Source organism: Mesoplodon densirostris, chromosome 1, assembly GCF_025265405.1.
Source record: "Mesoplodon densirostris isolate mMesDen1 chromosome 1, mMesDen1 primary haplotype, whole genome shotgun sequence".
Lineage (NCBI taxonomy): Eukaryota > Metazoa > Chordata > Mammalia > Artiodactyla > Ziphiidae > Mesoplodon > Mesoplodon densirostris.
The window spans coordinates 91,516,484-91,540,400 of NC_082661.1; positions in this window are offsets into that span (position 1 = coordinate 91,516,484).

Below are 23,917 nucleotides of genomic sequence, written 5' to 3' on the forward strand. Positions count from 1 at the left end.
CCACTAAATGAAGAGACTATCTTTTCTCTATTGTATGTTCTTGCCTCCTTTGTCACAGATTAATTGACCATAAGTGCATGGGTTTATTTCTGGGCTTTCTATCCTATTCCATTGATTGTATGCCTGTTTTTGTGCCAGCACCATACTGTGTTGATTACTGTAGCTTTGTAGTATAGTCTGAAGTCAGGGAGCTTGATTCCTCCAGCTCTGTTCTTCTTTCTCAAGGTTGTTTTGGCTATTAGGGGTCTCTTGTGTTTCCCTATAAATTTTAAATGTTTTTTTCTAGTTCTGTGAAAAATGCTATTGGTAATTTGATACAGATTGCATTGAATCTGTAGATTGCCTTGGGTAGTGTCGTCATTTTGACAGTATTGATTATTCCAATCCAAGAACATGGTATATCTTTCCATCTGTTTGTGTCTTCTTTGATTTCTTTCATCAGCATCTTATAGTTTTCAGTGTTTAGGTATTTTGTCTCCTTAGGTAGGTTTATTTCTAGGTATTTTATTCTTTTTGATGCAATGGTAAATGGGATTGTTTCCTTAATTTCTCTTTCTGATGTTTTGTTGTTAGTGTATAGGAATGCAACATATTTCTGTGTGTTAATTTTGTATCTACAACTTTACCAAATTCATTGATGAGCTCTAGTAGTTTTCTGGTGGCATCTTTAGGATTTTGTATGTATAGTATCATGTCATCTGCAAACAGGGACAGTTTTACTTCTTTTCCAATTTGGATTCTTTTTATTTCTTTTTCTTCTCTTATTGCCATGGCTAGGACTTCCAAAACTATGTTGAATAAAAGTGGTGACAATGGACATCCTTGCCTTGTTCCTGATCTTAGAGGGAATGCTTTCAGCTTTTCATCTTTGAGAATGATGTTAGCTGTGGGTTTTTTATATTTGGGCTTTATTATGTTGAAGTAGGTTCCCTCTATGCCCACTCTCTGGAGAGTTTTTTTAAATACTTGGATGTTATATTTTATTGAAAGCTTTTTCTGCATCTACTGACATGATCATATGGTATTTATTCTTCAGTTTGTTAAATGTGGTGTATCACATTGATTGATTTGCAGATTTTGAAAAATCCTCACATCCCTGGGAAAATCCCACTTGCTCATGGAGTATGATCCTGTATCGTATTGTTGGATTTGGTTTGCTAGTATTTTATAGAGGATTTTTGCATCTATGTTCATCAATTATATTGACCTGTAATTTTCGTTTTTTGTGATATCTTTGGTTTCAGTAAAAGAGTTATCGTAGCCTCATAGAATGATTTCAGAAGTGTTCCCTCCTCTGCAACTTTTTGGAATAGTTTCAGAAGTATAGGCATTAACTCTTCTCTACATGTTTGGTATAATTCACCTGTGAAGCCATCTGGACTTGGACTTTTGTTTGTAGGGAATTTTTAAATTATGGATTCAATTTCAGTACTGATAACTGGTCTGTCCATATTTTTCATTTCTTCCTGGTTCAGTCTTGGGAGATTGTACCTTTCTAAGAATTAGTCTGTTTCTTCTAAGTTGTCCATTTTATTGGTGTATAGTTACTTGTAGTATTCTCTTATGATCCTCTGTATTTATGCAGTGTCAGTTGTAATTTCTCCTTTTTCATTTCTATTTTTATTGATTTGTGCCCTCTCCGTTTTTTCTTTATGAGTCTGCCTAAAAGTTTATCAATTTTGTTTATCTTCTCAAAGAACCAACTCATTGATTTTTTTCCTAATTTTTAAAGGCTCTTATTTATTTCTGCTCTGATCTGTATTTCTTTCCTGCTACTAACTTTGGATTTTGTTTGTTCTTCTTTCTCTAGTTGATTTTGTTGTAAGGTTACATTGTTTATTTGAGATTTTTCATTGCCTTATATATTGAGGTGCTCCTATGCTGAGTGCATATATATTTACAATTGTTTTATCTTCTTGGACTGATCCCTTGATCACCACATAGTGTCTTTCTCTGTCTCTTATAACAGTCTTTATTTTAAAGTCTATTTTTCTGGTATAAATATTGCTACTCCAGCTTTCTTTTTATTTCCATCTGAGTAGAATATATTTTCCATCCCCTCACTTTCAGTCTGTATATGTCTCTAGATCTGAGATGAGTTTCTTATAGACAGCATAGATATGGGTCTTGTTTTGTGTCCATTTAGCCAGTCTGTGTCTTTTGGTTTAAACATTTAGTCCATTTACATTTAAGGTGATTATCAATATGTATGTTCTTATTGCCATTTTGTTAATTGGTTTGGATTTGTTTTTGTAAGTCTTTTTTTCCCCTTTCTTCTTTTCTCTTGTGATTTGATGACTATCTTTAGTGTTATGTTTGGATTCCTTTTGCATGCTGTAACATCATATAGAAAAACCCAAATGAACTTTTTGGCCAACCCAATATATTATGCCACTCCCTTCTGACCTGCAGACTTTCTGCTGAAAAATCAGCAGGTAGCCTTATGGGAGTTCCCTTGTAGGCTACTTGTTGCTTTTCCCTTGCTGATTTTAGTATTCTCTCATTATCTTTAATATTTGGCATTTTGATTACAATGTGTCTTAGTGTGTTCCTCTGTGAGTTAATTCTGTATGGGATTCTGTGCTTCTTAGACTTCAGTGACTGTTTCCTTCCACAGGTTATGGAGGTTTTCAGCTATTATGTCTTCAAATATTTTCTTGGGCCCTTTCTCTATCTCTTCTTCTTCTGGGACCCCTAAAATGCAAATATTAGTGCAATTGATGTTGTTACAAAGGTTTCTTAAACTGTCCTCATCTCTTTTCTTTCTTTTTTTTCTTTTTTCTGTTCAGCAGCACTGATTTCCACTACTCTGTCTTTGAGCTTACTAATCCATTCATCTACTTCATTTAGTTTACTATTGACTCCTTCTAGTGCATTTTTCATTTCAGTTTTTGTATTTTTCATCTGTTTGGTTGTTCTTTATGTATTCTAACTCACCGTTAAAACTTCTAACTTCTTGTTCTGTGCATCCATCCTCCTCCTAGGTTCTTTTATCATCTTTACAATCATTCCTTTGAATTCTTTCTTGGGTAGATTGCCTATCTCCTCTTCACTTAGTTCTTCTTCTGGAGTTTTATCTTGTTCCTTAATTTGGAACATACTCCTATGTTGCCTCATTTTGTCTAAGTTGCTATTTGCATTTTTAAGTATGTGGTAGGTTAGTTACATTTCTCAGCCTTGGAGAAGCGGCCCTATGTAGAAGGCATCCTATGCATCCCCACAGTGTACTCCCCTCTTGTCACCCAAGCTCTGTGGAGTTCCCTTAAGAGGGCTGAGTGTGTCCTTCTGTTGTTGTGGGCTGACTGTGTGGGCAGTCTGGTAGGCTTAGTTGGCCCCTAGTCTGTTTGGTTGCCAGGCCTTGCCTTGTGTGAATGCTGCTGTCTTCTGTTTAGCAGAGCCTGATCATGAGGTGGCTGGTTGCAGAACCCTAGTGGGCCCCAGTGCTAATGCTGGCTCACTGGTGGGTGGAGTCAGGGTCTTGAATACTCTGGGACTCTATCCCACCCACCAGCAGGTGAATCCAGATCCTGGGTTTAGTGCCAGACTGTTGGCAGACAGATCTGGTTCTTGGAGTCTGGCTAAATAGCCCGGGATTAGAGAGCTTGTTTCAGATTGTTGGTGGGGGCAGGGGCCGGTTCCTGATACAGCTGAGTATGGGCTCCAGGGTGCCCAGATGGTTGCACTGGCCTGCTAGCGGGCAAGGCCAGGGCCCAGATGGCCCCAGGGTAGAGTCTGGCCTGTGATGCAGGACTGTAGTTTTCTTGCTTCTGGTATTTACCCCTGGTGGGTGAGGCTGTTCTAGAGGCTTGTGCAGGCTTCCTAGTGGAAGGGTCTGGTGCCTGTCCACTGGTGGGTAGAGCAGGGTGTTGTCCTCTGTGTCTAGGCTCATGTCCAGTGGTGGCTGTGGGCTCTTTAGTCTTTAGGCAGCCTGTGTGCTGATGGGAGGGGCTGTGTCCTCACCCAGTTAGTTTTTCGGTCTGAGGTATCCCAGCTTTGAATCCTACAGGCTCTTGGGTGGTGCCAGGTCTTAGCACTAATAATCCAAGATATAATCCACCAGGCATGTTCATGCAGCTGAATGTTTACCAGTATGTCTGACATCAGTGTTTATGTCTCCAGGGTGAGCTGCAGCCACCAACACCCACCTCTCTGGGAGACTCTGGCCCAGGCTCCTATCAAATTACTTCTTTTACTGTGGGTCCCAGTGTGTGTGAGATTTTGTTTGCACCCTTTAAGTGTGAAGTCTCTATTTCGCCCAGTCTTGTGGGGCTCCTGCAGTTAAGCTCTGCTGGCCTTCAAAGCCAAATTCTCTGGGGGCTTGCCATCCCCGTGCCTGAACCCCAGGCTAGGGAGCCTGATGTGGAACTCAGAATTCACTCCTATGGGAGAATCTCTGCAATATAATTATTCTCCTGTTTGTGGGTCACCCACCTTTGGGGTATGGGATTTGATTATAACCGGAGTCTGTTTCTCCTGCCTGTCTTGTGGTTCCTTCTTTATGTCTTCAGTTGTAGGTTCCATTTTTTTTCACTGATGTTTGTTCTGAAGGTAGTTGTGACTTGGTGTGCTTGTGAGAATAGGTGAGCTCAAGGTCTTTCTACTCTGCCATATTCGCCACTCTCTCCTCTTGAAGACCTTTAAACAGCTTCTCATTTCTTTAAGAATAAAGTCCAACATTTTAGCCTATAAGATCCTGACAGTGTTGACCCTTCTCTAACACTCCCAACTAATTTTGCGCCAAACACCACCTTGCTCTTTGGATTCAGCAACATTGCTTTCATTCACTCTTTCCTTGGTTCATGGTCCCTCCTCCAGTCCTGCACTCCACAACACTCATACAAAGGGTTCTTTCACCTGCTTTGCTTCTGCTTGGAAGAGCACTTCCCATTTTACCCACATACCTCCTATCCCTTCTCCAGATTTTAGTTGAATCATTACTTCCCTGACCTTTTTTTTTTGTTCAAGATTAAATCTTCCTTATCATAAGCATTCCTCCACAGGCTACATCAACATTCGTTTTAATAATTATTTTTAATGTCTTTGTTGATGTCTTTCTTCAGACAAAATTCCACCTCCATGAAGGAGGACACTGTAAGGTTTTGTTTACTGTTATATCAACACTATGAAATATAGTTTCTGAGAGTTTGTATGTGGTGAGTAAATATTTGCTAAAATAAATAATACATCTAAGTATAGTACAGTAGTTATTTGGGTGATTATTTGTAGTTATAATCGTGAATTCTTTTTTCCTTCTTTTTCTTCTTGTGGAAATGGAGTGTGGAGTGGTTTAGAGTAAGTAAAAAGGAAAACAAGTATTCACACATTATGGGGAAAGTCCTAAAGACTGTTGTTAAGATTGGCTTATCCTGGAAAACAGGAAATAAACCTAATTCTGAATACTTTTATCTTTATGTATTAAATATATTTTTGCTTTAAAGTGAAAATAATATTTTTAACATGTGTTTTTAAAAAGTTAATATTAGTTAAGTCTTTCTCCACTAAGTAAGGTAAGAACCTATATTATTTAGCCTCCTAACTCCCCATTAGATATTGAGAATAAATATGTTGATGAAGGATCAGTTCTTGTTTTCCAAGTAATGATACTGGAAGACAGGCAACTTGAAAGACAATGTGACCCCATTCTGAATGATTTTAACTTGAAATAATTGTTCACTAAAAAATTCAAAATCTTACTCAAGCTTGAGCCTCTCATTGTGGAATATTACAGCTATACTGTTCAAGTCATACTGTGAGAACTTCAACTTAATGTGGAAAGTAAACTTGAGGACCCCACAGCCACGCCACATTTTTTTTTAAAAAGCCATTAATAAAGAAGCCATTAATACTGCCATGCACCACACCAGAGGAGGAGGATACTAGGGCCATGAATGTATTCTGATGTAGGAAACTGGGTGAGATTACTGAGGGTAAATAATTGGAGATAACCAATTCTGTGTTCACAAAATAACAATAAATACATTCAATTTCCTCTTAAGAGTGCCCAATTTAATTCATATGCTAAGCTAAAGATATTGAGAGTAAGTGGTGTACCACAATATTAGGGTTTTGAAGTCTAGAGTCAGACAACTTGGGTTGAAATAATGGCTCTACTTCTTCTAAGCTATATCATCTGGTGCAACGTAAGCATCATTAATAATCCTCAGTTTCTCTTCTATAAATGAATAAAATAGTATTTCCTATTTCATAGAGAGTTTAAAAGCAAAAAATGAGTGATGAGTGCTTAGTATAATGCTTAGAGTATACAGTTAATAAATTGTAGTTACTATGTGATATTGGTAATCATAACACATAATAATCATTATGTAATGATTATTACATATATATGTATGTATATATATATGTATATATTATTACATATATATATGATATAATTAGGATAATCAACAAACCATTTACAGCAGTGAAGTAAACCTGATTTGAAAACAAATGTTTCTGTTATTCTGATGAGTATTTTTGGTAGAAAAGGTGGATTTTGCAGTATAAACTAAAACTAAAAAATAAAGTATTTAACCTACTATTAAATTAACCCTAGTTTAGTTTACCTATAAATCTTACTCTGTCATATATTACAGTTTCCAAAAATAGTGTTTAGAAACATAAGTTATGTTTTTGAAGTTATAAATATTTAGAATAGGAAATATTGAAAAGTTGACCAAAATATAAAAATAACAGGAAACTACCCTTATCAAACCTTGTTTTCAAATGTTTTTGATAAAATTCCTAGTTTGTTTGGATTAAGTTGTTTTTGAATACTGTAATTTTCCACAGCTTTTATTTTACTGTTAGTTTTTCTGTCCAAGTAAGGAAAAGAACTTTAAACAAAAAATTATTAATTTCATCTTTTCTTTCATAAAGTACAAGAGCAAAGTTGAAAAGAAAAAAAGTAGTTTTATACACTATCATAGAAATATTTTTTCTTTTTAAAAATTAATAAAAATTTAAAAATAAAATTATTTTTTATCAGTAATCACTTCTTAAAATTTTTTGTAAATTTTAATTTTATTGGAGTATAGTTGATTTAAAATATGTTAGTTTCAGGTGTACCTCAAGGTGATTCAGTTACACACATATATATATTCATTCTTTTTTATATTCTTTTCTCATATAGTTATCCCAAAATATTGAGTAGAGTTCCCTCTGCTCTACAGTAGGTCCTTGTTGGTTTTCTATCTTATATATAGTAGTGTGTGTATGTTCATCTTAAGCTCCTGATTTATCCCTCACCCCCGTGTTTCCTCTTTGGCAACCATATGTTTGTTTTTGATATCTGTAAGTCTGTTTCTGTTTTGTTAATAAGTTCATTTGTTTCATTTTTTTTAAATTAGGTTCCACATATGAGTGATGTCATAAGATATTTGCCTTTCTCTGTCTTAGTATAATAATCTCTAGATCCATCCATGTTGCTGAAAATGGCATTATTTCATTCTTTTTTATGTTTCAGTAATATTCCATTTTATATATGTACCACATCTTCTTTGTCCATTCCTCAGTTGATGGACATTTAGTTTATTTCCATATCTTGGCTATTGTAAATTGTGCTGCAGTGAACACTGGGGTGCCTGTATCTTTTCAAATTATGGTTTTCTCCAGATATATGCTCAGGAGTGGGATTGCTGGATCATATGGTAGTTCTATTTTTAGTATTTAAAAAAATGTCCATACTGTTCTCTATAGTGGTTGTACCAATTTACTTTCCCACCAACAGGGTAGGAGGGTTCCCCTTTCTCTACACCCTCTCCAGTATTTCTTGTCTGTAGACTTTTTGATAATGGCCATTCTGACTGGTGTGAAGTGATATCTCATTGTAGTTTTGATTTGCATTTCTCTAATAATTAGTGACATTGAGCATCTTTTCATGTGCTTTTTGACCATTTGTATGTCTTCTTTGGAGAAATGTCTATTTAGATCATCTGCCCATTTTTTGATTTAAAAAAAAATTTAATTGAGCTTCATGACTTGTTACATTTTAAAGATTAATCCCTTGTCAGTTGCATTGCTTGCAAATATTTTCTCCCATTCTGTGGGCTGTCTCTTTGTTTTGTTTATGGTTTCTGTTGCTGTGCAAAAGCTTTTAAGTTTAATTAGGTCCCATTTGTTTACTTATGTTTTTATTTTCATTACGCTAGGAGGTGGATCACAAAAGATATTGCTGTGATTTATGTCAAAGAGTGATCTACCTATATTTTCCTCTAAGAGTTTAATAGTATCCAGCCTTACATTTAGGTTTTTGACCCATTTCAAGTTTATTTTTCTGTATGGTGTTAGAGAATGTTCTATTTTCATTCTTTTACATGTAGCTGCCCAGTTTTCCCAGCATCATTTATTGAAAGGACTGTCTTTTCTCTATTGTAGATTCTTGCCTCCTTTGTCATAGATTAATTGACCATAGGTACATGGGTTTATTTCTGGGCTTTCTATCCTGTTCCACTGCTCTAACATTCTGCTTTATTTGCCAGTAAAATACTTTTTAAATTACTGTAGCTTTGTAATGTAGTCTGAAGGAAGGGAACCTGAGTCCTCCTGCTCTGTTTACTTTCTCAGGATTGCGTTGGCTATTCCGGGTCTTTTGTGTTTCCATACAAATTTTAAAATGTTTTGTTCTAGTTCTGTGAAAAATGCCATTAGTAGTTTGATAGGGATTGCATTGAATCTGTAGATTGCCTTGGGTAGTATAGTCATTTTGACAATACTGATCATTCAAATTCAAGAACATGGTATATCTTTCCATCTGTTTGTGTCTTCTTTGATTTCTTTCATCAACATCTTATAGTTTTCAGTATACAGGTATTTTGTCTCTTTAGGTAGGTTTATTCCTAGGTATTTTATTCTTTTTGCTGCAATGGTAAATGGGATTCTTTCCTTAATTTCTCTTATGTTTTGTTGTTAGAGTATAGAAATGTGGCAGATTTCTGTGTATTAATTTTGTATTTTACAACTTTACCAAATTCATTGATGAGCTCTAGTAGTTTTCTGGTGGCATCTTTAGGATTTTGTATGTATAGTATCATGTCATCTGCAAACAGGGACAGTTTTACTTCTTTTCCAATTTGGATTCTTTTTTTTTTTTTTTTTTCTTTTTCTTCTCTGATTGCCATGGCTAGGACATCCAAAACTATGTTGAATAAAAGTGGTGACAATGGACATCCTTGCCTTGTTCCTGATCTTAGAGGGAATGCTTTCAGCTTTTCACCCTTGAGAATGATGTTAGCTGTGGGTTTTTTATATTTGGGCTTTATTATGTTGAAGTAGGTTCCCTCTATGCCCACTCTCTGGAGAGTTTTTATCATACTTGGATGTCAACTTTTACTGAAAGCTTTTTCTGCATCTACTGACATGATCATATGGTATTTATTCTTCAGTTTGTTAAATGTGGTGTATCACATTGATTGATTTGCAGATTTTGAAAAATCCTTGCATCCTGGGATAAATCCCCCTTGATCATACTGTGTGATCATTTATAATGTATTGTTGGATTTGGTTTGCTAGTATTTTATAGTGGATTTTTGCATCTATATTCATTAGTGATATTGGCCTATAATTTTCTCCTTTTGTGGTATCTTTGTCTGGTTTTGGTGTCAGGGTTATTGTGGCCTCATAGAATGAGTTTGGGTGTGTTCCTTCCTCTGAAAAATTTTGGAAGAGTTTCAGAAGGACAGGTGTTAACTCTTCTCTTAATGTTTGATAGAATTTGCCTGTGAAGCCATATGGTCCTGGACCTCTGTTTGTTGGAATTTTTTTAATCATGATTTCAGTTTAAGTACTTGTGATTGGTCTGTTCATATTTTATATTTCTTCCTGCTTCAGTCTTGAAAGGATGTATGTTTCTAAGAACTTGTCCATTTCTTCCAGGTTGTCCACTTTATTGGCATACTGTTGATTGTAGTAGTCTCTTATGATCGTTTGCATTTCTGTGGTGTCCATTGTAACTTCTCTTTTTTCATTTCTAATTTTATTGATTTAAGTCCCTCCCTTTTTTTCTTGATGAGTCTGGCTAAAGTCTTATCAATTTTGTTTACCTTCTCAAAGAACCCGCTTTTAGTTTCATTGATTTTTCCTATTGTTTTCTTCATCTCTATTTTATTTATTTCTGCTCTGATCTTTGTGATTTGTTTCCTTCTATTAACTTTAGGTTTTGTTTGTTCCTCTTTCTCTAGTTGCTTTAGGTGTAAGTTTAGGTTATTTGTTTGAGATACTTATTGTTTCCTGAGATTAGATTGTATTGCTATAAACTTCCCTCTTAGAACTGCTTTTGCTGTGTCCCATAGGTTTTGGACCATTGTGTTTTTGTTTTCATTTGCCTCTAGGCATTTTTTTTATTTCCTCTTTCATTTCTTTAGCAATCAATTTGTTGTTTAGTAACATATTGTTGAACCTCCACATGTTTGTGTTTCTTTCCAGTTTTTTTCTTGTCGTTGATTTCTAATCTCATAGTCTTGTGGTTGGAACAGATGCTTGATATGATTTCAATTTTCTTAAATTTACCAAGGCTTGGTTTGTGGCCCAAGATGTGTCTTAGAGAATGTTCCTTGTGCACTTGAGAAGAATGTGTATTCTGCTGCTTTGGATGAAATGTTCTATAAATATCAATTAAGTCCATCTCATGTAATGTGTCATTTAAGGCCTGTGTTTCCTTATTACTTTTCTGTCTGGATGATCTGTCCATTGATGAAAGTGGGGTGTTAACATCCCCCATGATTATTGTGTTACTGTTGATTTCTCCTTTTATGGATGTTAGTATTTGCCTTATATATTGAGGTGTTTCTCTGTTGGGTGTATATATAATTACAATTGTTACATCTTCTTGAATTGATCCCTTGATCATTATGTAGTGTCCTTCTCTGTCTCTTATAACATTATTATTATTATTATTTTATTTATTTATTTATTTTTTGGCGGTACTTGGGCCTCTCACTGTCACGGCCCCTCGTGTTGCAGAGCACAGGCTCCAGACACGCAGGCCCAGCGACCACGGATCACGGGCCCAGCCGCTCCACGGCATGTGGGATCCTCCTGGACCGGGGCATGAACCCGTGTCCCCTGCACCGGCAGGCGGACCCCCAACCACTGCGCCACCAGGGAAGCCCTCTTATAACATTATTTTAAAGTCTATTTTGTCTGATATGAGTATTGCTACCCAAGCTTTCTTTTGATTTCCATTTGGATAGAATACTTTTTCCATTCCTTCACTTTCAGTCTGTATGTATCCCTAGATCTGAAGTGGGTCTCTTGTAGGTAGCATGTATATGGGTCTTGTTTTTGTATCTATTCAACCTGTCAGCCTTTGGGTGGAGCATTTAATCCATTTACACTGAAGATAATTACTGTTCTTATTGCCATTTTGTTAATTGTTTTGGATTTATTTTTGAAGGTCTTTTTTCTTCCCTTCCTCTTTTTTTTATCCTCTCTTGTGATTTTATGTCTATCTAGTGATATGTTTCATTGCTTTTCCATTATTGTGTATGTATCTGTTGTAGATTTTTGGTTTCTGGTTCCCATGAAGTTTTGATATAGCAGTCTATATATGTACAAGATTGTTTTAAGTTGCTGATCTCAGTTTCAAAATATTTCCATTATCTTGCATTTGTACTGTCCTGTTTTCATGATTGCTGGTTTTGATGTCACATTTGTGTGTGGATGATTTCCCAGCTTTACTTTACTTTATATTTGCATTTACTAGTGAGCTTCTTCCTTCTGTTGAATTATAGTTAATTTGCAATATTGTGTTAGCTTCTTGTTTACAGTATAGTGATTTAGATACATAATAATAATATTATATATATATTCTTTTTCATATTATTTTCCATTATGTTTTATTATATGATATAGAATATGGTTTCCTTTGCTCTACAGAAGGACCTTGTTTTTTATAGCATTTTAAAAATATACCTCAATAGTGATTAAGTACATTATGATTAAGTACATTCAATGGAATGACATGTATCTGGAAAACAAAAACAGAAGCTCTTAACCTCTAGTATGGAAATATCTTCAACATCTTTGTAAAATAAGATAAACAACTTGCAGAAAATGTATATAGCATGCTACAATTTTTGTGAAAATGGAGAAAAATAGTATATATACATACATATATATATATATGCTTCTGTATATAATAAAAATTGTCTAGAAGATACATAAGAAATGGGTAATAGGTATTACCAAAATTATGGGGAACAGAGTATAGAAAGTAGACTTTTCACTGAATATGTACTTATATTTTTTATTAAGTCACATGAAAGCATTATGTGCTAATTAAAAAAAAAACTGTTGCTTCTAGAATCTTAACCATAATTTCACCTTCCTGATTCTCAGTGGGCCAAATCATTTGTATCTTTCTCTCTTTTCATTGGTTTATAAGCTCAATGAAGATAGGAGTGATATCTGCCTCAATGTTTATGCAATATTTTCCTTGCTTATAATGTTTCATATAATTTAAAATGTATGTTTAAATTCTATAGAATTGAAGTGAACTAACTGGGTTTCTTGTATAAACTTATCCTAATACTCTCTGTGCTCATTGTCTCTTATTGTTCTCTCAAAGTAAACTGAAATTTCTCCAAATATGTAATTTCTCAAACTACTGTTCTTTCATTAACCCCAAATATGTCATGTGAATAGATCTGTTGGCCTCATTATTTTGATTACCTTGATTTACTGATATGGGTATAGGCCCTCTGTCCTATAAAATGTTACCTATTCTAAATCTACAGTTATATAGTGCTTAGAAAATGCTTATATCACAAAATCCAGCATTTTAGTTCTCTTACCAGCATGTAAGTATGTAGATTAAACATTATAAAACAAAATAACAGATGATCTTAAAAATTCTAATGCAATTGTTTTGTACTTGTGGAAATTGGGCTGATATCAAGCTGTTACTATGTCAAGACTATGTATATAGATTTTTTCTTTGTTTGGATCTATTGTAAAGTCTCAAGACATCAAACAAAACTATATTAAATATAAGTATATAAAGCATATCCTAATTCTATTTTAAATGAGTTTTATTCATAAAACTTTACAGATTTATAGAAACACTTGTTTCTTTTAATGAGTTGTAAGAACTAGGATTTAACTATACTCAAGATAAAAATAAGGGGCGAACCAATCAGATAAGGACAAAATTAAAGGTCTTCTTGAGTTTGTCTCCCAGATATATGCCATCTAATTCAAACAGATTTAAGAGTCATTTGAACTCTAGTTGAAAAGTAGAATTTATCAAGTTCTGGCCTTCTTATTCTAAGTACAGAGTCCTATCAATGTCTGTCTCTTGGCTACCCTCTTTGTAATAAATGTAGGCTTGATGTATAATGAAAAGCAGCTGAGTAGTTCAAGGTACAGATGCCTTCTTTTATTCTTATTCCAACTAAGATTGGTCTTACTCTTCATAATCTCTCACAGCTGCCAAAAATCTATTTTATCTTCATATGAGGTGAGGTTTCCATTAACAACCAGTAGAGTAGCAGAGGTCAGACGTCCAGTGTCAGATGTGCTACTAAAAAGAAGTGCTGAGCAAAGAAAGTGTCTACCAAAAGAGGATAAAAATCATTTCTGAATCTTTGGAACTTATAAAGCTGCTTTGTTCTTTCATATTTCCCTGCCTTTATTGTTGACAAGATAATTTTGGAAGAAAAAATAAATGAGAATTTATATGAGAACTCATCATTTATGGTTATTGGAAAGAGATTAATTGAGTTAGAGTTTGCCTCACAAAATTTTGCCAGTTGGATTGCTGATATCTTCAGGTTACAAGCTGTAATGATGCTCTCTCTGGACAGTGTTAGTAATTTTAAGACTTGGTCATGTTGGAAGATTCTCTGGTTCAACTCACAACACAGACATCAATGATGGCAATAAGATTCCTCCTTCTTATTGAATAAAAAGGTAAAATATGTGTGGAAAAATATCTTAGTATACATATCTATGTTAAGAAACTACCATCCCTGAGTATAAATACATATGTACATATCATATGTCACTTCATTCATTCATATATTCTTCCATTCATCCAGTATATTCTATTCCACCTGTACCTTAATATTTATTGAGTGTCTACTATGTATCAGACCTACCAAGTCAGAATTTCTGGAGAGATGTCCAGGATTAAATTCTATAATTAAATTCCAGTTGCTTGTGATTCACAGACAGATTTTTTAAAGTAATAATCCTAAAAGCATATCCCAAGCTTTAATCAGGGCAAGTTAAATATAATTCATTTTATTATGGGATTGAAGAAAAATGGAACTAGGAACATAGAGGATATGAAATTAACATTGAGGCCCAGAAAATATCCACTATAGGGTTTGTCTACATAGCTTTCCATAGACATTCCACATATATATCTGTCTGCATATATTCATAAGTGAACTCTTTCTTTAGGCTGAAAATTTTCCTTCTATATTTAATATCATGGTAAATCAATGAATAACCAATGGTGAATCATTGATTATTGGGTGACTGATTTTCACACGTGAAAAAACAGAGGTTCCACAGTAACCTGGAGCTCACTCCATAACCTGAAGAATCTATGCTAGAATTTTGCAGCTTTACTGCAGTCTATTCCAACCCCATTCACTTCTTTTTTTCTATAATTTCACTAAATTTTTAGATATATTGAAAAAATATTTACTATATGTGAATCAAGGTAAATATATGGGCTCAGTCTGCCATCTTGAAACAGTAGTCATGTTCTTTTTTCCAGCCATTCAAGTACAAGCAAAAGTATACCTTAATGTAACTTAAGTTACAAGTTCAACATGTGCAGCTTTCCTTGTTTTATGGAAAATCTATGTTGCAGAAAAGTTTTCTTTGTAGTAAATCATGACTGTTTTTTATTGGAATTTTGATGTAAAATTTACTATCTTAGAATGGGGGAATATCTTAGGAGACTGAAAGTGAAATATTTGGTATAGGATAAATATACTGGCTATCTTTACTCTTGCACATGTGGAATAGTTATGAATATTAAAACTATTAAATGCTATGTAGTATTTAATGATTTTCTCATGTCTTAACCATCTTTTTTAATCAACCATGAATTTTTTGCTTTTCTCCAGACCAAATAAGTATTTTTTCCAAAATGAACTCTGTGCCTTCATGTGATTGCAATAAGCCATGATTCATGCTTTTACTAAAGTATGAGTAAAGAACATGTCTATCAAGAGGGGATAAATAAGTTCTTAATGATCTTACTAAACAATGATGCCCCACCTGATACTATGTGGTGGAGTATAAGTAGAAAGTCCACAGGTTTGGGAGGTGGACAAACCTGGATATAACTCATCTTTTGGCTATCTGCAGTCTGTGTAGCCTACATTTTCCTTAATTTTTCTGATCTCACTGAGTGTGTAAGTGGAAAATCATTAGTATTTCAAAGGTGAGTATTTTTGTTCCAAAGATTATTAAATTTCCTTATTTTCTATAACATAATGTATACCAATCGTCAATTAACTAAATTAATGTTTTCTATAAAATGAAGTTAATATTTATGCTTAACAGTACGTGTGTATATATATATATATTACTGATTCAGTTATAAAGCAAATTTACTTTAAACAATTATTATTTTGCATTAAATATTATTTCATTTTGCCATGGTTAACTACTAATATGGACATTTTATGTTATATTTATTACATATTTAATTAAAGTACAAATGCAATGACATAAGCAATAATTGCCTAGTCTTTGGAAAATTATTTTTTCAGTCATGCTACTCTTGATTGTTTTGGGATACCTCATATGAAAATAAACTCATATTTTAGTAAGGTGAGATTATAGAGTATAGCTCAAACTGAATATTCTGTGAGTAGCTTGAATTAAAATCATGTTTCCCCCAATATTTATCTGAAAATTCTATCAAATCTTAATGTATCACACATTTATCAGTTGAATAGTTTAGTTCTCTACAGTTCATACCCTGGCATTTCATATATAGTATTAACTTTTGTTTGTTTTATTTAACTTCCAAGTAATTTGACTGCATTTTGAGGAAAGGTAAAATTACCAAAATATTTGGACAGTTCAAATTGGAATTCCAACAGGCAAAGAAAAATATTTAAACCCCCAATTAAATGTGATTATGTCTTTCATTAGTTTGGGTAATTTAATATCATGATTATCAGTTAAGATAACTATTGCTGCAAGTAACAAAATCACATCTCACCTAGAGTGAACAATAAGGGCAATTTACCATCTCCTATAACAAGAATTCTCAGTATTGGGTGACCTAGGATGGTTATGTTAGCAACTTAATATCATTATCAAGAATGCAGTTTCTTTGAATCTCTTCAGGCTGCCATTCTATGTGTGTGATCTTGCCTCAAGTGGGTGTCTCTCATCTCAGGGTGACTGTCATCATCCCAGAAGTGACAGGTCAGAGGCAAAAACCTCTACCTTATGTAAAATAACTCCTTCCAAAATAAGACCATAAAATATTTCTCAGAAATTCCCCAGAAGACCTTACTTCATATCACCCTGACCTCTAAACAAATCACTGACATGGAAAACAAAAATGCACAATTGGCTTAGACTGATAGGAATTTAAGTCTAAATCATGTGGGCGAGGTTGGGCACTTAAATAAAATTGAGGTGAGCCAACATGGACGACAAGGTGAATGGCCCCTGTATAGGCGATAGCCAGTCCCTACTATTAGAAGTAAGCTGAATTTCTCTCATACTCCGCTTCACTGAATCACATCCTCTAAAATTTTATCTAACACCTCCTCTGATGCTTGACTATTATCTAAAATATTCTAAGAAGTGGTTATCAAGAATCCATTGGACATCTCCTTTGTCAAACAGCCTGGACTGTGTGTGTATCTCTAGATTTAGAAAATGAAGGACTGTGATTTACAACTCAAACAGTTGGGCAAGGTTAGCTCCCCAAAGGAGGGGTTCAGGGCAAACAAACAAACATCACTTACACCCCTTTATTCATTTTTTCTTTCATTAATATTTAAGAAGCTTCCTATTCACTATGTGCAGGTAATGGATGAAGTGCTAGAGATAAAGACTAAAAAATGTCTGATTATGACAATGCTCTCAAGTTAGTCATGATGACCAAATAAAAACCAAACAAATGGGCAAGTATAATACATTGTGATAAGTGCTATGGCAAAGATATGCAATGTGTTCTATGGAGACATATAGGAGGAGCATATAACTTATTTTTTAGTTAATTTTTTCTGGAGTGTAGTTGATTTACAATGTTATGTTAGTTTCTGCTGTACAGCAAAGTGAATCAGTTATACATATACATATATCCACTCTTTTTTAGATTCTACTCCCATATAGGGCATTACGGAGTATTGAATAGAGTTCCCTGCACTATACAGCAAGTTCTTATTAGTCATCTCTTTTATATACAGTAGTGTATATATGTCAATCCCAATTTCCCAGTTTATCCCTCCCCCCCTTTCCCCCTTGGTAACCATAAGTTTGCTTTTTACACCTGTGACTCTATTTCTGTTTTATCAATGGGTTCATTTGTACCATTTTTCTGGATTCCACATGTGAGTGATATCATATGATATTTGTCTTTCTCTGTCTGACTTACTTCACTCAGTATGACAATCTCTAGGTCCATCCATGTCGCTGCAAATGGCATTATTTTGTTCATTTTTATGGCTGAGTAATATTCCATTGTATATATGTACCACATCTTCTTTTTCCATTCCCCCACTGATGGACATTTAGGTTGCTTCCATGTCCCGGCTTTTGTAAATAGTGCTGCAATGAACATTGGGGTACATGTATCTTTTCGAATTATGGTTTTCTCTGGACGTATGCCCAGTAGTGCGATTGCTGGATCATATGGCAGCTCTATTTTCAGTTTTTTAAGGAACCTCCATACTGTTCTCCATAGAGGCTGTACCAATTTACATAGGTTTCAGAGGTCAGTTAGAGCTTCCACCTGCTAGTAAAGGTGTTGTCTGTGAAGAATAAGAATAAGTAAGAATAAGAAAGAGTCAGCTACATGAAATGGCAAAAGAGATGGTGTTGTTAAGTAAATGAACCACAGATATAAAGGTGTGTGTGTGTGTGTGTGTGTGTTATGAGAGAAATGAAAGGAGGGAGAGAAAAAGAGACTGATTTGAAGTCTGACGAGCATTGGGCTCAGGGTAGCAAAGAGTTGTGAGTGATAGATATGAAGTTGGAAAGCTGGGGCCAAATCATGGATGACCTTTTCTAGCAGATCAAAGAGTGTGAAACAGAGCCTTGAAGGCATTAGGAAGTCATTAACAGATTTTGAATAGGATAATGACACAGTTACATTTGCAATTTAAGGTTAATTCTGGCTCAAATGTAGAAGATAAATTGTGGCTGGGAATAGATTAAAGACATTGATTAAGAGACTTTTAAGTAACACAAATGAGAAATTAGGAAAGTCTGAAGCAAGGTAGTGGAAAACAGTGAAGTTTAAAAAGAAGGGACAGATTTGAGAAATATTTAAAGATATAATTGACAGAATTTGATGACAGAAAATATTGTGGGGAAATAATTTAAAATGAGGACTCAAGGAGGCTTGTCAACTTTCTGACTTAGGAAAATTTCTCAAGGGTGCTGTCATTGATGAGATCAGGATGTCCAGAAGGAAAAGGTTTGGTAAGTGATCAGAAATTAATCATATACTCAGCACTGCAATGTACCAGGCAGATTTACTTGCTTGACTCATATTTCTTCTCTATTTTCTACTATTTGAAAGTACAGTTCTTTCTTTATATGCCATCTGAAATATACCTCATCAGTGAAAGCCTCACTGAAATCTTTACACCACATCCTCAACATCATTCTCTTGTCCCTGTCATATCACTTGCCCAGGTATGACATACATCACAGCCTGTGGCCTATGTTTATCTGGACAACCAGATTGTGACCTTCTTAGAGACATAATACTTTCATATCCGTGTTTGAAACTCCCCAATTCCTACCCTCCCCCAAATACTTGCATATAATAAGCACTCAATAAATGTCTTTTGAATTGAGCCAAAAAATAATATTGTTCATTGAATTCCTTTAAAATGAAAACAATAGATGCTTTTGCTCCCATTGTTGAGTTGAAGGTAAGGTCATTTCTCGCCAGCAGGCTATGACTGACTTTAATTAAACATTTTATTCCATTCATCTGCTGCTGGTAACGTGTCTTTTAAAATACAGGAAACATTAATCTGCAGATGAATAGTATAAAATCCTTTTACAATATTTTTCTCAGTTACAAGGAGATTATATACTAACCACAATATTTCTGCTCCATTCTAGAGTCATAGAAGAATGCATATTATCAATAGACACCTACAGTGAGGGTAATAATGTGCATATGGCACATTATAACATCCTTATGCTAGTTTCAAAAACTGAGAAAACAAAAAATAAAGTGTGAAGAATGTTATGCCTTAAACGATACAAGCATGTGCATTAAGTCAGGTCTTTAAAGGACAGATTCACATGTGGAAAACATAAGTGAGAGCATTCTGTGTTTCACTATGTGGTAACCTCTTACCCTCCTTCATTTGGTTGGCCTGTATCATTACACTGTGGGTGTCCACTACTGCTCTCTAGGTGGGAGCGATGGGAAGAAGAGAAGGCAGACAATGTGTTAACCAGGCAGCAACCTGTACCAGAGCGGAGGAGACAGGGATGGTGCAGCTCTTACCATGACCTGTAGTGTAAGTATGTATTGCTCACATTGATAGAATTGGTTCATAAACACAGCTATGTCCAAGAAATATCAGGTTGAAGATATGAAAAAATTGAAGACAGAAGTGCTAAACAAGAAAGTAAGCCTGAAGTGGTTTTGGAGTTGGAGAATGACCACTCCAGTTATTTTCAGTTTATCTTCAATTCCTCCTTTTACAGACAGGAGAGGTGGTGGAGATACCTTGGAAAGGCAAATGTACTATGAAAAATGTATATCGAGTATTCTACGACTTCTTCTCCCTACTCTCACTTGCCTGATGATTCTCATCTGGGAAAAACTTTCCTGTTTCTCTAATTTAGTGAGAAGTGGGTTGATATGTTTGTACGATCTGGTACTGATTTAAGATTTAGCAGATAGTTTCAAACCCTATGATGCAGAGGTTTCCATGTTTAAGGTATTGAAGATAACAATACTCAAGACAACTGAGCACTCTTTTTTAAAAAAAAATGATTCTTCTCTTGTCTTCCAAATTTTGTGAAATTCCTCTTTGCAATATTCTGGACCCTGTTCTCATTCTTACAGTGTTTGGCTAAGGAATATTACACATTTCTACCTTATACTTTCCTTTGCAATCTAGATTTGTATACAGACTAAATACTTGATTTCTCTACTTGAACATTTCACAGGAATCTCAACCTCAAATTTTCTGGAACTCAACCTTTTACCTTTCCCCTCCATATCCAGTCATAATCACACTTTTTCATCTTACTCATCTAAACCATTTCCAAATTTTTAATACTTAACCTCTAAAACACACCTTAAATTCTTCCATATCTTTCCATATGTTGTTCTTCTTGCCTAGAATGTTCCCCCCCTCAAATTTTTCTTTACTGATTTCTCTTTATTTTTCAAGATGCCATTAAAACCCTGTGTCCACACAGACAGATTCTAGGTAGTGATCATGGAAAGTCAATGCAAAAGTCACCCTCTACCATTATTTGCTCTCAGAACGCTATTTTACTTCATATAAATCACTTTAATATGTCTATTTGTATATTTGTTTAATATAAGTCTCTTCTGCCAAGCTGTAGACTCTATAACAACAGGGATATCCCCTTGTATCTCAGAACTTTGCACAGTGCTTTAGACACTGTAGGAGACCAATCATCATTTGTGGAATAATTAGCTAATTTTATAACTTTTTTATATGTACAAGTGTTAATAGTTTCCTTAGTAACTTCATAAAACACTGTAACTAAGATTATAAATCACAGAATGTTGTTTGAAAGTTGTTACAAAGTATATTATTTTTGTTTAATTGTATTTTCCTTTATATATTGCTGATTCATAGAAATAACTTTTCTTAATATTTAATCTTTATGTGCACTCAGAACATTTGCAAATTATACACTGAGTGTGACCCAGAAAAACATTTTTAAGTGTGACTTTTATCAAGTTTGTATTAATTATACACTAATCACTTTAAGCATTGTATTGCTGAGAGGATACAAAAAACTCAGTTTTTACTCCCAGATCTCCTTTGTTACAGGCAAAAGTTCAGACCAGTAACAACAAAGGAAAGGTATGTACTGAAAAGTCTCCAGAGATCTCAGATACAGGCCAGGTCAAAAAAAATGCATATTGTCATCTGGTTTTGAATAATCAGCAAAAGACCATGGTACCAGGAGCCCAAATTCTGCTTGTGCTGAAGATCTCTATGTTGAGCTAGTCATGTAGGCATATTCTATCTATGCCACCAGCCCTGAATATTCAACTTGCCCCACTCCAAGACTCCATGTAAAGCATATTCTAATCATAAATTTTACTATTAAAAATAAACGATGTTGACAGAGAGAAATCATTTGTTCCATAGTTTTTTGTTTTGTTTTTTTTTTTTGTGGTATGCGGGCCTCTCACTGTTGTGGCCTCTCCCGCTGCGTAGCACAGGTTCAGGATGTGCAGGCCCAGTGGCCATGGCTCACGGACCCAGCCGCTCCACGGCATGTGGGATCCTCCCAGACTGGGACACGAACCCATGTCCCCTGCATCGGCAGGCGGACTCTCATCCACTGCACAGCCAGGGAAGCCCTGTTACATAGTTTTATGGTTTGGCCAAGAGTCAAGCATTCAATTAATCCAGGTCACCTGATACCCATACTTTGTGACTGAGAATACAGCATGCACAGTACAGTAATTTAAAAATGCTTCCATACTTTACCACATTTAAACTTCACACTGATAAGAGGAAGGTATTACACTTTCTGTTATGATACAGAAGTGGATGTCAAATACCACATTTAAACTTCACACTGATAAGAGGAAGGTACTACACTTTCTGTTATGATACAGAAGTGGATGTCAAACTCAGGAATGTTAGGTGACTCACCGAGAATCAAAAAAATAGCAAACGGTAGCCCTGGAAATCAAACACATATCTTTTAAGTTCAGTTTGTTTGTCTTTTTTTCTCTTTCACCCAAACTGGTTCCCAAGCAATCTACCTTCTTCACGTTTCTCCTAAGTACCTTTAAAATAGTTGATAAAATCAAAGTTGGCTATTATCTACATTTACATTCCCTATTCATCTTTCTTATATCTATTCCCAGTACCTTGTGACAATTTATCCTGTAAATTCTCAAAATTCTATATACCCCCTGTTTCTTTCCCCCTTTATATAAAATGTGAACAATAAATTTCAGGCCATCCTCATTCCATGATCTTCACATCTCCCTAAGTCTTATTATCTTACATGGTTTTGTTACTTCACTGAAGGGCAACTTTGGGGACCTGGAGAGAGCATGTGGAGCTGTCTTATCTAATAATTTACCATCGTGGAGAATGGATTAAAGGTATACCATATTGAGGGAATAGAGATGACATTTAAAGATCTTGCAAAAAATACTTGCCATGAGTGTGTGCATGTGTGTGTGTGTCCAATTATTTTACTGACTTGTTACTCTAGTCTTTTACTCCCTAAGCAGGCAGTCTTTGCAATGCTTAACAGCTTCTACCAAGGAGATCTTCATGATTTCTTCTTTGATTACTTAGCCTCAAAGAATCAATAATGAATCTTTGCATCTAATTTAATTTAATTTAACTCAGCCATTATTTATTTTCCCTTCTAGGGGCTTAGTGAGATGGTAGAATGGAAGGTTACTTTGTTTGCCTATTTGCTTTGAATGGATCATTAAACATCACCAAGTAGAAGAAACAGCACAGGATTTAGAATGAGAAGCCATGGGTTTGAGTGCTTCTTTTTATTTATTTATTCACTTGTTCATTTATTTATCCACTCATTTTCTTATATAAAATGATGAAAAAGAATTACTTACTTGACACAATTTCTTGAAAGAAGAAATCAGACTGTGAAATTAGTTTTTTTGTAAACTAAATTACACTGCTAACTTTTAGTTATATTGTTCAGTTACAAATGTTTTTCTCCTTGGATAAAATAGAGTATCTCCCATTTAATACAGTAGACATGATAGACTAAATATTCCATTTATCTCCTCCCATGTTATAATCAATTGAAAAGATGGTAAAGAAATACAAAAGCCATAATCCCTCATTATAAAGAGAATGGGAGAAAGGACAGCAATAAATGTTAGATTTGTACACATTTCTAGAAAGTATAAATCCGGTGGAGGGGTAGTTAATGGGGGAAATACAGCAGTTGGAAACATAGCCTTGAATATGGACAAAGGAGAAAATAGTCAAATGGGATAATATCTGCCAAAAGTCTGATAACTCAAAGATGGTATAATTTCCAGGTTGAAAGAGAAAAGTGGACCTGAAAACAAGGCCTGTAAATGGGAAAGTCTAGGTTTATCATCTTTCTCACTGTAATTTATAACTTCTAGCTGTTTATCCAGGCAAAATATTGGCATATTCTTCTATAAAGAGATTGAATAAATCGTCTCAGGATAATCAAGAATTTTTTTTCTGAGGACACTAGCACCCCAGGACAAAGCTTTCTCATTTATAAATTCCAAAGGCTACTCAACCAGTCCTGTTCTCATACATAGTCCCCTGGCAGTTTTCCTATCTTGTTCTTAAATATGAACAGGAACCCAGAGATCACCAGACATTTGAGGAAAACTTATTATATGGCAGATTGTCCATGAGATAAACAATAAGGAAAAATTAACACTAGAAGAAACATACAGTTCTGGAAACAAAAGGGAAAAAAATATCCCATCTTCCTCAAGATAGACTCTGAATACCTTTACAATAAGGAGCAATGATACAAACATATGTTG